A 16,338-nucleotide genomic window follows, 5' to 3' on the forward strand; every position below is an offset into this window, starting at 1 on the left:
ATTAAGGCAGCTAGATCAGTATGGATCCATATAGGAAGTCAAAAGTAAATCAGCAAATGAAAGGGTTTTAAATATAAGCTTAGAAAAAGAGATTTTGGCAAATGCTGAAATGAATATTGGACAGAAAAATACCTAATGGTCTGAATCACGATCCCTAACTGTCAGGTCAGTCCCTGATCTAAATAAATTGCAATTTAGAGTCTGAATTATGTAGGCAAATGAATCCAATAAAGAAAACAGCTTGTAGGAGAGCTAACACTGAAAATGTGACAGCGTTTAAATCCTGATCATGTGAAAACATTTGTTATACAGACCAGGCAAAGGATTTGTGAAGAATAGAAAGACTGAAATGCCTTTCCTCAATAATAGCATAAAATTAATGTCCACTGAAATCAATGCTTGTACGTGGATAAGTCATAACCAGAAAAATGTGAGGTTCTCCAGAGAACAACTTTTCTCAGGTCTGAAAGTTGATATGTTGGGATAAAGGGAAACTTTTTTGCATGCACTGCACTGGCCTGTATATTGTAGTGAGTGGACCAAATTCATCCTTAACAAGTGCAATTCCTGCTGCACACAATGGCGTTACCCATTCACATATTATTTAACTTAAGCCTCTGTTTAAAAAAAGTCAGAAAAAATGGAAGTTATTTCATTTCAGAGAATGCCAATGTATTAAATGTTGTCCCATATTCCCCTGATTACAGTGACCTCTGCTGCTCTCCTGTATCTCCTGTAGTTTTCAAAATGTGAAAGAAATGCATAGGCTCATAATGCTTTCAGTGATGATAAATCAGAAAGATAAACAAAGAATAAAACCTCAAAAAACCCAACGAGAAACCACCTAAGCGACCCACCTTATGACCAAACTCTAAGGCCAATTTGTCTCAAGAAACTGTGAAGGACGTTCTTAAAATATTTTTTTTTTTCTCCCTTACAGCAGAAACTGTATACCAAAACCCTTCTGCTTAGAAAATATGAAATCTGTAATTCTGTGCATGGAGAAATCGGGAAATAGTGATATTCCAGCCAGTCGTCATATTCAGCAAACACCAACCTGAATTTTTGAACGGAAAACATGGAACAAGGAACATACATGGAAGCTCCCAGATTTGTTAAATTTTCTTTAAATGGTCATACTACATTAGAAAGTTATGCTTAAAATAACTGAAAAGCTCTGAAGCGTATCTTAAGAGATCCACAAGGGTATTTCCACATGGCGGGCAAGGCAGGGGGCTCAACAGGGTGCCCGCATGCCTTGCTGCGCATCATCTAGGGCAGGTGACGTGCTGGAGCACACCAGGCCTCCCTCCCCACCCTGGTTCCCCAGTTTGCTGCCATAGTTGAAAAGAGCCAGGAATTTTCTCCTAAATGTTATCCAGGAAAGGGAGATGTTTAGAAGTCGTTAGGGCTATGGTACTCCTAAGGACATGGGGTCAAACTCAGCTATGAGCTCCTTTTACTTCTTATTTTAATGACATAATTTGTGTGTGGAGCACTTCAGAACAAGCATTTTCTCAAACAGTATCCATGGATGAAATTGTTTCTCAATCGCAAGAATTAAGAGGCTGTCAAAATCATACAAGTACTAATGAAAATTAACGCCTACTTTGGAGTTTACATGAAGCAAGCTATCAGGACCAATCTTTAAGTAAATCATAAATTTGTCAGGATATCTTTAGAGATTAAATGGGTTTCTACTCTGAAAATGAATTCTGTCAAATAGCATTATAGGATTATGTGCATTCTGTAACTCAACGATTTTCTAGTTCTTTGATTTATATACACATTAAAAGGAGTATATGTTTCTTCTAACTGCAAGTGGAAATTTTTCAGTGGGGTATGAAATTCAATTTGATTTCTTTTAACTTTTGAAAACTACAGGAGATACAGGAGAGCAGCAGAGGACACTGTAATCAAAGGAAAATGGGATGACAAGTAATTAAAATAAGATGATGTGAAATGCCAAACAAAAGAAAATCACTTTGGGATGTTATATTGAAAGAAAATGGGTGGAAGATTTTCAGGTCATAATATTTTATCTTCAAGCCTGGGAGAAAATACTCCTATTTTAGAAGGTCTTGGATCTGAATCGTAGTCCAAAATATAGAGAGCTTTTGTCTTCAGAGCTGTTGTTCCAAAAGCCCAGCTGCTCACACCCTTACACATGTCCACGTGTGAGCTTTATTATAAGCTCCAATCAGCCTTTCCCTAATATCACAAAATTAACATGCCGTGTCCTCTTTATTCTGCTTGAAGTTTCTGTTGTTGAGAAGAGTTCTTTGAACATCATATTTTTCCAGCAATGATAAACCGACTTACACATAGAGTTTGTAAGTTTTGGTTTTATCTTCTAAGCTTTAATTAAATTATTATGGCTTTTAGGAACGCACAACATAGTTAGAATTCACTTTGCATAGATGAGAGTGAAGCAAGTATCCCTAAGGGTCATGAACCAATTAATAAAAGCAAAACAACTAAACATTGCTGTTTGGGAATGAAGTGACTTTCATTTAGCATAGATGAGCAATGAGCAAGAGGAAATTTAATGATGTGAAGGAAATCTTATCTCCACTAAGTTACGCAGTTATGCAGATAAGGAAACAACATTTTAAAAAGTAACTCAAAACATGCAAAGAAGCGTCTGCCTTACACCTTTACATATCAGGTGATAATGATAATTCACACTAGTAAACCCAGCACTAATGATGATGGGTAAGATACAGTGCCTGTAAGAGAATCACACTATAAATCCTCTCAGGCAAATTAAATTCTTAGAATGAAATCAATAAAAGGCAAGAAGATATTAACATAAGTCAGCAAAATTAAGGGAAATAAAACTACTCACCGCACATATAAGAGGAATAATGTAAAGAATATCCCTTTTAATCAGTGTTATGGAGAGTCAAATATCTGAAACTTTCCCCAGTTATTTTTTAGAGTTTTCAGAAGGGGCTATCTGAAATCCTTTGCCATTGTAATAGTGCTAACCAATAGATATTCTTAATTTGAATATAATTTTATATTTTCCTCCAGCAGCTTACCTTTTCCTCTTTAATGGTAGCTGCCTCTACCCCTTGGCATGTGGTAGGGATATTTATCTCCCAAATTCTGAGTTATGTGTTTAGGCCATAAAATTAAAGGGTAGTCCCTTTTTAGCACTCCTATGTGTAAAACTATTGTTCAGCTTACATATTGTTTTCCATACTGCTGGGCAATGCTTTCAAAGCTTCTTTTCTCCTTCCCATCGTGAAATTTAAAGATGTATCTAACTCTGTGCTAAGCAGCAGCAATCGCAGCCTGTGCTCACCCGACCCAGCAAAGAGGCTCAGGCAGCTGCATCGCAGGCAGCTGCCGGGCAGCTGCGTGCACCGAGGAGATGCACTGGGCAACCCCAACGTGGGGATCCCCCAGCCCCAAGGCAGCCCGTGAGCTGTGCGTGCTCTGGCTGTGTCCCACGGCAGACTCTCAGGAGGGAGGCGTGAAGGGATCTAGCTGAGTGAACACCCTCCTGAGGTTTCATAGCTTCAGTACCCCAGGGTCTTTTCCTCCAGGTCTCCATTCCTTCCTCCACAGAGCTTAATGGCAGCCGGTTTCTCTAAGATCACAAAGTAACAGTAACAGAGAGAGGATGTAAGAAGCAGAGGAATTCACACGGGGGAAACTGCAGAAGTCACAGGGATAGCCACCATCCTCACAAACCCTGTTCTGCCTTGTGGTGTTTAGCTGGTAAGTGGTGGCACTCCTCTGCAGGGAGAGCTACTAGCGTCATTGCTGGGGTAATGCTTGACATTTGTGGAGCTTTTCAGTGAAAGGTCTTCACACTTACCAGTAGGGTTGAGGTTGGATTTTTGGGAGGTTATGGTATTCACTCTCTCCATTTAGGCTTTACATTCTGGGATGTAACGATGTTTGCTATTTCTGAGAAGCTCCGCTAGCTAAGTCTTTTTGCCATATTAGACATAAACCATGATATCTTTAACTGATCGTCTGCATAGCACGTGTGCGTGGGGATTTCCCAGGAAGCTGAAGATCCTCTTGGGAATCCACAGAGTAGGCAAACATCAGAAGCACCCCTCGTTTTTTTCAGACCAAGGCAGAAGTTTCTACTCACATCTGCCTAGTCAGACTTGACTAATTAGATCACCAAAGCAGGATAATGGTAGGATTTTACTACCGATTGCCTTCTACTTGATACTGCTGGCAAACTACTGGCAAGCTCTGTTTGCCAGAAACAGCCTCTGTGCCCAGCAAGTGCACAGCCATGGTACAGGTGTTGAGTACAAAAGACAAGTTTGTCAATGGCTTTTCTTCCAAATAGTATCTTTAGTGCCCATGTGCAGGATCAGGCAGCCCATGTAAGGAAGATACAGGAACTGTCAGTAAAACCAGGGCTGTGCTTTCAGTCAGCTCCATCTTTTCTGAACAGGTTGTTTCTTCAGCTCAAAGTCCACAAGTCCTGGAACACGTTTTTCCTCAGAGTTTCATTACAATAGATGGCCACAAGTGCCTTTGTAGCTCTGCCTTCCTGTTGATCAGGCAGGGTTACCTCACGGCAGACTCATGGGGATCAACACACAATTTACTTTTTGGTAACACTTTTTTTTAAAGACAACATTTTTACCATAAAGGTTGTCTGTCCTTATGAGTAAGTTGTAATCCTGACGTTGTTATATTCCTAGAACTAGAAAGTGTTTCTCTCTCCTCTGCTATCAATGGCAAATACTTCCTGACAAGTTTTCCAACTACCGTTGCCTGCGGTTACAGAAATGCCTCTCACTCAGCTGTAGCTAATTGCTGCCAGTTAGACAGGCAAGAAGAAAGCAATGATTTCCCCTTGTCAAGAATTTCTGAACCACAAACCACAAATATGAACAGAACAAGCAGCTTCTAGCTTATGATATTGCATTTCCTGGAAAAATAAATAAATAATGTGGCCTATGTACAGATTTTTGTTGTTGCTGCCTGTCTCTACGCCCGCTGCCTTGAGTGCTCTGCACTGTCACTTCCATCTCTTCTCCTGACCCTTGATTCCTCCCATTCCAGTCTTGGGTCTGTCACTGGTAATTATCTATCATTTGAGCACTGACATGTAACTACAAGCAGAGGACACCTGATCCGTCATTGTGCTTGCTGAAGAAACGTAGTGGTGTTGTACGAATCACAAAATGACGCATAAAGCCCAGACAGCTTTTTCTGTGGTAGGGATGTTAGCAAGCTCAATGTGAACAAAAGAAGAAGGAAATACATTTTAAAAGGGCACAGTTAATTATTCAAACAATCTTCTTTTCTATCGCAGAAGCATTGCAAAAATAATTTTTTTCATATTTTGGAAGTAATCATAGAAAACACATTTTCTGTTACCAAATTCAAATGTGTTCTTCCGAAGTTTTGGGAAGCTACTTCCCCAGATAATGCGTAGGAATCATAACATATATCTTCTCTGACCCATTACATCTAAGTATTACATAAATCCAGCTCAGAACAAACCAGACAAACATTATAAATTGAATAATTAATATTTCTGATGCTGTATCTGTCTTTTTGTGGTTATTCTACAAAAGAGGTTTAATTTGTTGAATTTATCAATCCATTAATAACTTATTAGGTTTTAATTATAATTACAGCCTCCAAAATACCAAGTGAAAATATACATATATATTCATATTACTCTTCTCTCATCTGTGTTTAAGTTCTCAAATCTTGCTCATATTTCTTCCTTTTTGCTGATAACATTGTGGAATGTCTTATTGATTGTGACTTGCCATCATTTTCATAAAAGCATAATCCTATTGATGTCATAACTTATTTCTGAGGTTGTTAGACATCATGTCACGGATTAGAAGGGTCTTTAATTTAAGTAGCAAGAACACAGAAAGCCATAAAAATCTCAAAACAGCGAATCTAACTAAATTTGTTGTGACAGAAAGCGAAGATGAAGGAATTAAAACTGCAATGACTCTAATTTGAACTGTTGTAAATGTTCAGGCTTATGTGGGTTGAATTTGAATTACATAAAATCAAATTAATTTCCTTCATAGTCTTTTTTGAGAATTGTAACTTCACTCGATATATTTAAGGAGTTTGGTGAAAAGACCGGGATAATAACAGTCACCTAGCAGCGTATTTGAAAAATCAAACCAGAAAGCAGATATACTTTAAGACAAATACAAAGTCTTTGTAGCTGAAGTTATTGGTAAATAAAGCTTGCAAGGTGGTTCAACCACCCATCCCTGCGCTCATCCCAGGAACACTAAATCTCTCCCTTTGGGGCTCTGCAGGGTGGAGGTCTCCTGGTTTAGCACCACTGCATTGCACTGGTTTAGGACCAATACTTGCATTGGTGGCAGGTATTTCACATTGCACATCTACCGTAACAAACACAGCCTCAGTGCTCTGCAGAGCTTCTCTGTGAAGTAATTTCGAATTAAGTCTTGGAGCACATCAGACGGCTTTATTGTTAAGCACGGATTGTTGAACTCTTCTTTATATCTGATGCAGTGTGGTACTCTGAGGAACAGAAACAAGGAAAACAGTGTCTTTCTCTTAAGTAAAAAATTTATAGCTCATTTCTGCATTCTGGGAAAATGCGCAGTATGAGCTGATAAATCCTCTGGAGTGTTTATGAATATGTGTATCATTTGCTGCAGGGGGAGCAGGGATTGGCAAGAGTGCTACGGATGTGATCCCATTTGTTTCTGCACAGTGGCAACTGACAGCTTTAAAGTGAGCTCTTTCTTTTTGACTCTAGTTATCTATGACTCAGGTGAATATAGGGTTCTGATGATTTGTGTCAGGTTGATATGGTGTTTGCTGATTCACATGAGTGGATAACCACAGAGAAAAAGAAAGAGCTATTTTTAAAGAGATGAGAGGTAGTGCTGTTCAATCAAAACAAGATTCCTTTCTTTCTTTCTTTCCATCCCATTGCCTTTGCTTTCTACAGTGGTGAAGGTGTAAAGATGAAGACTAGCTCACAGAATATAACAAATACACTATAGATGTAAATATTGTAATAGTAGAAAAGGTTGTTACACAATGTAAAATAGGAGGATAGGGAAGAATAGGCAGACCAGAGAGGATTCAGCTGATGAACTCTGCAGATCTTTTGAATCCAGGTCTGCGGCACAGGTACCTCCTTCCAGCCCAGTCACCTCAACCCCTCTTACAGTCAAAGGTTATTCTCTCCATTGATTATAATGGGAATGTAATCTTAATTATGAAAACTCTGAATTATTGCAGATGACAATTATTACCTTTTAACTCTTTAATAATGTTTACATTTAATTGAAGAAATCCTGCTCACAGTGATGGCTGGCGATTTGGCTATATCTTTACTTAACAGCAGGCATACTTATAAAAGCATCGTTCTCTGGTATCACAGAGTTAAGTCACACTCAACAGCCCAACCACTACGGATTCACTTGGTTTTCAGTGTAATAGTGATGCGCATAACAAACTCTTTTGGTGTGTATGTGGTGTTAACCTCCATTCCCAAAGGTACTCTGTCATTCAGCAAAAGTGAAACTTCACTTAACAGACACTTAAAATGAGATGGGCCCACGTAAATCTGTACTGAATTATAAACTATAATATACAACAAGGTCACAACACATTTTTCATGCTTTTAAGGAAAAGAGAACAGGCTAATTTCTTAATTCATGACATGCTGCTGCACTCCAACTGATACACTTGTTTCTAAAATTACTACATATTTATCTTTACTGCTTAAACGCTTCATAAGAGATCTTGATGGAAGCCAGCTAGCTGTGCAGCCGCCTCACTGTGCTACTCTGTCTTTCCCTAGCTTTTTGCTTTTCCCTTTTGCTGCCCTGTAATCTTCAAAGGTTTTCCCACTCTTTGTAGTTCATCACAAAGGATAATTAATGTAAGTGGAAGGCTACGTTAGCATAGTAACTGGTAAACAAGGTAGCTGCTTCAGCTTGGGTTTCTCTGCACAAACAATATTGCATTGTGTTAGAGATATAGAGATATCCTTTTCCAGTCTGCTAATCTGTCAGTTTTTCCTTAGCATTGAGGAAGAAAGCAGTAGTTCCTGTGCCAAATGCAGTTTGCTATCAATTTTATTGGAATCGTTCAGTGGGTATGTCCTGGTTTCGGCAGGGATAGAGTTAATTCCCTTCCTAGTAGCTGGTACAGTGCTGTGTTTTGGATTTAGGATGAGAACAAAGTTGATAACGCACCGATGTTTTAGTTGTTGCGAGGTAATGCTTACACTAGCCAAGGACTTTTCAGCTTCCCATGCTCTACCGACTGAGAAGGCTGGAGGTGCACAAGAAGCTGGGAGGGGGCACAGCCAAACTGGCCAAAAGGACATTCCATACCATGTGACACCATGCTCAGTACATAAACTGGGGAAAGCTGGCCGGGGGGGCCGCTGCTCGGGGACTGGCTGGGCATCGGTCAGTGGGTGGTGAGCAATTGCACTGTGCATCACTTGCTTTGTGTAGTATTATTATTAATATTATTATTACATTATTATTATTGTTATTATCTTATTTCAATTATTAAACTGTTTTTATCTCAACCCACGAGTTTTTCTCACTTCTACTCTTCCAATTCTCTCCCCCATCCCACTGCAGGGGGGGGAGGAGTGAGTGGCTGTGTGGTACTCAGTTGCCGACTGAGGTTAAATAACAGTCCTTTTTGGTGCCCAACGTGGGGCTCAAAGGGTTTGAGATAATAACAGATTAACCAGAGCATATTAAGGAATTTATATCTGTTAAGAGTTGTGGGTCACAATGTTGGTTTCTCTGTTCTCGATATTGATTTGTGTAATCTGTATCGTGCTCTTTTTTTGCTGTACATGTTAAAGATTGGTGATATTCCGCTTGGGAGGTTTATTTTTAAAACATTGACCTTGGATTTAATTTGGTATCTGAATTTTACAATGAAGCCATTACTGTATTATGGATACCACTTCGTGGAGACAACTAGCAATTACAGTAACTTTCCTGAGAGTTTTTTTTATGGAGGAAATACAGAATGGCAGTGTCACTACCTTCCTCTATGATGTTTCCTCCTTCATTACAGTAACTTTTCAGTATTTTGAACATCCTTGGGTAGTTAAGATACCTCTATTGGTACTTCTTTGGAATATTGTTTCGGTTTTGTCTAAAGTTGGTAAGCAATTTAAGAATATCATCCAGAGATCTGCCCCAAGGCTGGATAGTTATCAGTCGCAGGGTGTGTGGGACAAGATGGGCAAGTACCTAGGCCAACGGGCACCCCCAGTGTTTTGGAACTTCACGCCTGAGCAAGTGCAGAATCCTGAAAAGTTAGTAGAACATTTGGACAAAGTATGCTGTCACCCTGGCAACTCCAGAGAGATGCGGATCACTGCAACGTGCTGGGGCCTGGCCCATGCCTACCGAGCCCTGCTCAACACCATTCAGTGCCCTCAAAGGGAAGAGAAGGTCTCTGGATCTGACGGTAAAACGACACGCACTGCGGCCACTCCGACCTGGGCGACAGTCCCGGGAGTTCCAGCAACTCCAAGAGGATAGGTCCTACTCCCCACCTGTACGGACCAATATCTCAGCTATTAGGAGTCAGCGTTCTTTTGCTCGAGAGAGAGAATATAAAGGTTACACACCATGGGGCACCCTATGGTTTTACCTGTGTGACCACGGGGAGGACATGAGGAAGTGGGATGGAAAACCTACCTCAGCCCTAGGAGCACAGGTACATGAGTTGGAAGGAAAAACAATCACAGAAGGGGGTACTTCCAGGAAAATTGCTGCTCCAGTTTCCAGCGGGCAGTTCTCCAGACAGAGTAGAAGGGCTGATCTTACTTCCGATCTTAATGAAGAAACTTCTGACTCATGTTTACAAGAAATGAGAAACGAATACTGTGATGAGGATTAGAGGGGCCCTGCCTCCAGCCAGGGGGAGGAAAGGGACAACCGGGTTTACTGGACTGTGTGGGTTTGGTGGCCTGGCACATCAGACCCACAGGAGTGTAAGGGTCTAGTGGACACTGATGCACAGTGTACCCTAATGCCATCAAGCTATATAGGGGCAGAACCCATCTCTATTTCTGGGGTGACCGGGGGATCTCAACAGCTAACTGTATTGGAAGCCGAAGTGAGCCTAACTGGGAATGGGTGGCAGAAGCAGCCCGTTGTGACTGGCCCAGAGGCTCCGTGCATCCTTGCCATAGACTACCTCAGGAGAGGGTATTTCAAGGACCCAAAAGGGTACCGGTGGGCTTTTGGTATAGCTGCCTTGGAGATGGGAGAAATTAAACAGCTGTCTACCTTGCCTGGTCTCTTGGAGGACCTCTCTGTTGTGGGGTTGCTGAAGGTGGAAGACCAACAGGTGCCAATCGCTACCACCACGGTGCACCAGTGGCAATATCGCACCAACCGAGACTCCCTGATTCCCATTCATGAGCTGATTCGTCGACTGGAGAGCCAAGGAGTGATCAGCAAGACTCGCTCACCCTTTAACAGTCCCATATGGCTGGTGCGAAAGTCTAATGGAGAGTAAGGACTAACAGTAGACTATCGTGGCCTAAATGAAGTCACGCCACTGCTGAGTGCTGCCGTGCCAGACATGCCAGAACTTCAATATGAACTGGAGTCAAAGGCAGCCAAGTGGCATGCCACAATTGATATCGCTAATGCGTTTTTCTCAATCCCTTTGGCAGCAGAGTGCAGGCCACAGTTTGCTTTCACTTGGAGGGGCGTCCAGTACACCTGGAACTGACTGCCCCAGGGGTGGACACCTATTTATTGTCTTTATTATTTATAATTTTTATTATTTATTATTTTTATTATTACTATTTATTATTATTACATTATTTTTTTTGCTATTATTATTTTATTTCAATTATTAAACTGTTTTTATCTCAAGCCACGAGTTTTTCTCACTTCTACTCTTCCAATTCTCTCCCCCATCCCACCAGGGGCGGGGGAGCGAGTGGCTGTGTGGTACTCAGTTGCTGACTGAGGTTAAACCACAACAGGGTGTATAAGGCAGAAACCTGCACCGTGTCACAACATTTGAGATATGCCCCTGCGGCATCCTAGTAAAAGCCTTAGTCAATGGAGAGTTACTCTCAGGATCCAGTTCAAAGCACTGCTGGTGAATAAAATAATCTCAACTAACTCCTCTGCAAGTTTATTCTGAACTGTTTCAAGGTTTGGAAAGCCTGCAGGTATTCATCTTCAGTATTTTAGATGCGCCTCTGTCTCAGGCAGCAGTATTACTTCAATTGATAGCACCTGCCTTTTGTTCATGCTGCCACGGTGACGCAGCAGTTACAGAAATTAGTAAAAAGTGATCATTTCCTCCTTCCTACAGTTTCCCTTGCCTTGTTCCACTTACTCCGTGAAATGAGTGTACCACGTTTTCTCCTGTAGTGGTTTGTTTTGCTACACTTGAGTACCAGAGAGAGTGTACTCAGGAGCTTCCATTGAACACCCCCTCCAGATAAGTGTTTCATGTATTTCACTGCCCAAATTACAGGAAAAATAATCCTGAATCTTTATTTTGTTTTCCAGTTACTTGGCTAGACAGTGGTGTAGCCAAATCACTTGCCCGTAGTAGTTCCCACTCACTTCTGTAGGAGTTTCACTGGAATATAGTATGCACGAGCAAACCTCTTTTCAAAGGAACATCTGCAAGCAGGATGAAACATTGACCTGTCCAAAATGTGAGTTAGTATGAAAAGTCTGGATTCACTTTGCCTTTTAAAATGCATATCAGATGTTTATTAGCATGTTTTAGAGTGGGTGTGGCATGAAACCTAGAGCAGCCGCTCAACTGCTTTTTACCCTCTTTCATTCCATTTACTCGTATTAGCTAACAAACAATTTATAATTCAGTTGCAGTCCCATTAAAATAATACTGAGAACAAGTTTTTAAATCCCTTTTATATTTAGTGAAAATTGCATTCTGATGTTTCCACAGCTCCCACAATATATGTTGATTTACTTTTTTCATTGCAAAGCTATAGCAACTAGAGAGAAAAAAAAAAACAAATTAGTAGGAGAAGCTAATCTGCATATACGATACTGAGAAGGTTAAAGGTAGCAACTCAGGCTGTCTTTTCCATAGTTTGTACTCGCTGGTCAAACTCTAGCAGCCTGTCTTTAGGACAGAGTATAAATTCTTCTCAGAATAGAATCATAGAATCATAGAATCATAGAATCATAGAATCATTGAGGTTGGAAAAGACCTCTAAGATCATCGAGTCCAACCGTCAACCCAACACCACCATGCCCACTAAACCATGTCCCTAAGCGCCTCATCTACTCGTCTTTTAAATACCTCCAGGGATGGTGACTCAACCACTTCCCTGGGCAGCCTGTTCCAATGTTTAACCACTCTTTCAGTAAAGAATTTTTTCCTCATGTCTAAATAGTCCTAAGGCTTCTGTTTTTCTATTTTATTTATTCATTGCAGTCCTGGTTCTTCACGGCCTCAGCAGAGAAAGCCCTAGGTTGCAACCTTCCCCTGTAACTTAAAATAAAGGAGGATCACTTACATGGGTTCCCAGCTGTATAAGAAGGGAATGTAGTAGGTATGTTAGCAAGGGGCTAAACTGTGAAAAATCAAATAGCAATATTGATATAAAAAAGATGACAAAATGTGAATGAAAATATAAGCTTAACTTTGAACAATCTTAACTACGTGCACAACATAATATGAGACTTACATAAACTAGAAAGTTTCTGCATCCTAAACAAGAAGATGGCTCCAGAAATTAAAAGCTTAATTGAGAAAAAAATAGATCTGGGTTGAGTTCCCAGTTCTGTCACCATTTTCTATAGCTAGTTGTTCCGAGTCAAAAGGGACATAGACAATAAATCCAGGATTTAGTCAGATTTCAGTCCCTTGATTCCAAGCAACATAAAAAGCCTAGTGCTCTGGGGCTATCCACATCTGGGGATCTATTTCGTATCAGAATTCTCTTGGCAAGTAGAGTTTCACTTCCGCATCCACAAAAAAAGCTCTGCATGACTTTTTTGAGCCAGTGCAGGTAGGAGTGCAAGATTTATGATACCAGAAAGATGGAGTACAAGAGCACGTGTGACTCAAGATTAATGGTTAAGGCCCTCACAGGGAGAGTCTGAAGTTCCACCTTTGGTATCATGTCTGTCTCCATACTGCGCAGCGAACACTTAAATATAGCAAAAAAGTGGTATTGGCAGCAGGAAGTAGGGACAGTCTCTACCTTTTTACTTCACCAGCTGAAAGCCCTAGATATCAGGTTTTGGAATATTTTTCCCTCTTTAATCGACCCCATTACTTTTGCATTCTCTTCTGCCCAGAAGCAGCGTTTCTGCAGGAGTACTGGAAACGCTCTTTCAACTTCTCATCAGCCTGCAAAGACTAACCAACTCTAAACTGATCACCTACTGCCTGATAGCAATGTGTAATTTTATGTTTCTACTGTGGGTGTACCTTTTACAAAACTTTTATTTTGTTGTCTCGGTACTGAAAGTCTGGGTCATGATTGCCAGATAATTACAGTACTGTAGACATCTGAAAATTTCTTATCTTGATTGATCAGTAAGATGTAACATGGTGGACTACCTCCAATGTAATAGTTAAGTTTCACAGCTTGGCATTGTCAGATGCTGTAGCTCTGAAAGAGACATGAGTGTCCTCAGTGTTGACTCACCCATGAACACAGCAACAATGTGACAAAGAGACTGACACTGAGAAAATTATTGGGTGTAAAGCTGCAGGACTTTTTAAAAAATACGGAAAAAGAAAAGTGGAGATCGTGATGTGGGACAAGTAGGGTAATAGGAAATGGACCCCAAAATCTCAGAGTCCCCTGCAAGTAATGTTGCTATTCCACTGTTTTTTAAAACGTGGAGCCAAATGGGGAACAAGGGATGCCTCTCTACAGCACAGTAAACTGTATCTTCTCCCAGTCCAGGCAACCTGCACTACACAGGTGGAAGCAAACACTCTGAAGATAGATGTTTTCAGACAATATACATATTAAATAGATATACTCAGAAAATAGATGGCAGCAGTAATGCTCCTATTAAAACTTTCTAGTGTAGACGTGGCCTTAAACTGTGTACTAACTTCACCTCACTACTTCTGCACTACATTTTTTCCTGACAGACCTACTTCAGCGACGTATTTCTCCTTTATTATTTAGAGAAGGGACTGTAAAATGGATAAGTGACTTAACTATGGAAATAAGCCAGAATCCCTTAAATTATGTGGGGCTATAAATACTACGTCCCATAGGTTTTATATCACTTTGTAAGACCTGTCACTCTTTGTCCATAAAATTAGAAAGACTCCAGTAATTACGGATCTGCTTACAACAGCAGCTCCACAACCTGATCTGAAATATTCTGCCTGTGATGCACTGGGGCCCAACAGCTCTTCAGAAAAATCACTAGAAAAGGGTAAGAAGTGTAAGTGGAAACCTTTGGGTTAAATCATAAACCAAGGAAGCAGTTGGTGGCTTACAGTTTTCATTCTTTCTCTGTTTCTGCCTTTTACTTAGTATCTCTATTACTATTAATTTTATTACCATGACTATGGTGTAGAATACTGATGAAATTGTCAATACATTCATCCAATGACTTCTCTGAAGTTTGTTTTGTGTATCCTTTCTTGAATGCAGCATCAATAAACAGTATTGCATTAAACTAAAATTACTGGCTATTTAAGTGCGGGAAGCTCTGTCCTTATCTGCAAGTTTAATGAGTGACAGAGCCTCCCTTTCAACCAGCAAGCCACTAAATCAACTAATCTCTAAACACTTGTATACTTGAAAATTTCTGCAATTTCTGTTATTGTCTTCATGCCATTAAATTACAAACCTGAGAGAAAAAATTTTGTGAATGACATCTCTAAATGTTTTACATTCTTCCCTGTAGTGCTCAAAAGCTCGTGCCATATTATTGGCTGCTTTAATTTATAGAGAGGTAGATAAACTGAATGGATGGATTTTGGAGATTAGCTACCTGGACATAACTGAAACCCTTGTTCTCTGTTTAATGTGATAGTCTCCTTCCCAAAGAAATATGAAAATGACAGCACCTGCCCTTGCTATTTGTTGTTAAGCTCATCTGCATTTTTTCAATTATGAAATAACTCATCCTAGAAACCCAAGGGAATGTGAATTATTAACTGAGCTAAGACACACTTGTACTAAAATCTAACGGGAAATCACAAGATTAATATCAACTATGCAGTGAATATATCTTTTGAGTTTTATTCAGAAAAGCCAGAGATTGCTGTTTGTATATGAATACACAATTTACTTATAATATGCTGTTTTAATGCATTGAATTTTATATACATAGCAAACACTAGACTCTACAAACAATTTCAATGTTTTTTTTTTAAATTAATAAAGATAAATAGAATATATAAAACCAAAATTACTTTATTATGTATGGAAGGCACTGGATTTAGACTGTTAATATTAAGCAAGATAAATACACAATATACACTGGCTTTAGACTGTGATGGTTGTTTTTCAGAAAGATGAAATTATACCTATAAATTTGAAGCAAACAAGACTTTAACACCACTAGGTTTGTGATTGTTCAATGTACTGCACTGTTGTGTTTCTTAAAAGGAAGAAACTAAGCACACCGACTTTTGATGGATAAAACTGCCATTCCATAAAATCAGAGAAGCAGAGCTAATCCTGGCCTCAGGATTGCCCTATTTAAATCAGTATCACTCCTCTACCTTGGAAAATTCGTAGAGGAGCTGATCACCTGTGTTTCTTTTGTAATTCAATATCTAAACAGGACTGCAGGAGTCTGACCATCAGTGCCTAGGATGTTTGTACATCCAAAGAATAGAATACATTTGCAAAGTTTTAAAGGTTTCTTTTTTTTTGTAGTGCAAAACTAAATTCAGTGGAATTGATTTTGTTTAGCTGACTTTTTCATTTTTTATATTTTTAAAATATTGATTAATTCATTTCACCAAGTCCCAAATACGTGCAAAATAATTTACAGACTTGCATATTTATAGGTACTCTTTCAACTACCTTTTTCAATGATATTTTCAAGAATGGTTTATCATAGTACTTGCTCAATTGATTGGAATCTTTATTTCCAATAAAAGTATGTTATAAATAAATAGAAAAACAACCGGTAGAGCCTGATATTTGCAGTTTCATATTTGGAAAAAAACCTAATTCTACACAATGTCATCTCTTCTCTCTTATTTTAAAAATCATTTCTAAGGAAATGTGTTTAGCAGGAAGTTTGACGTCATCCGTTTACTAAGAGTCCCTAATTAGCAGTACTGGAAAATAATCACTCCCTAACCTAATGTGTCTCATTATCACTTCTTCAATATTGCACACTATTA

This window comes from Aptenodytes patagonicus, chromosome 1, assembly GCF_965638725.1.
Source record: "Aptenodytes patagonicus chromosome 1, bAptPat1.pri.cur, whole genome shotgun sequence".
Classification (NCBI taxonomy): domain Eukaryota; kingdom Metazoa; phylum Chordata; class Aves; order Sphenisciformes; family Spheniscidae; genus Aptenodytes; species Aptenodytes patagonicus.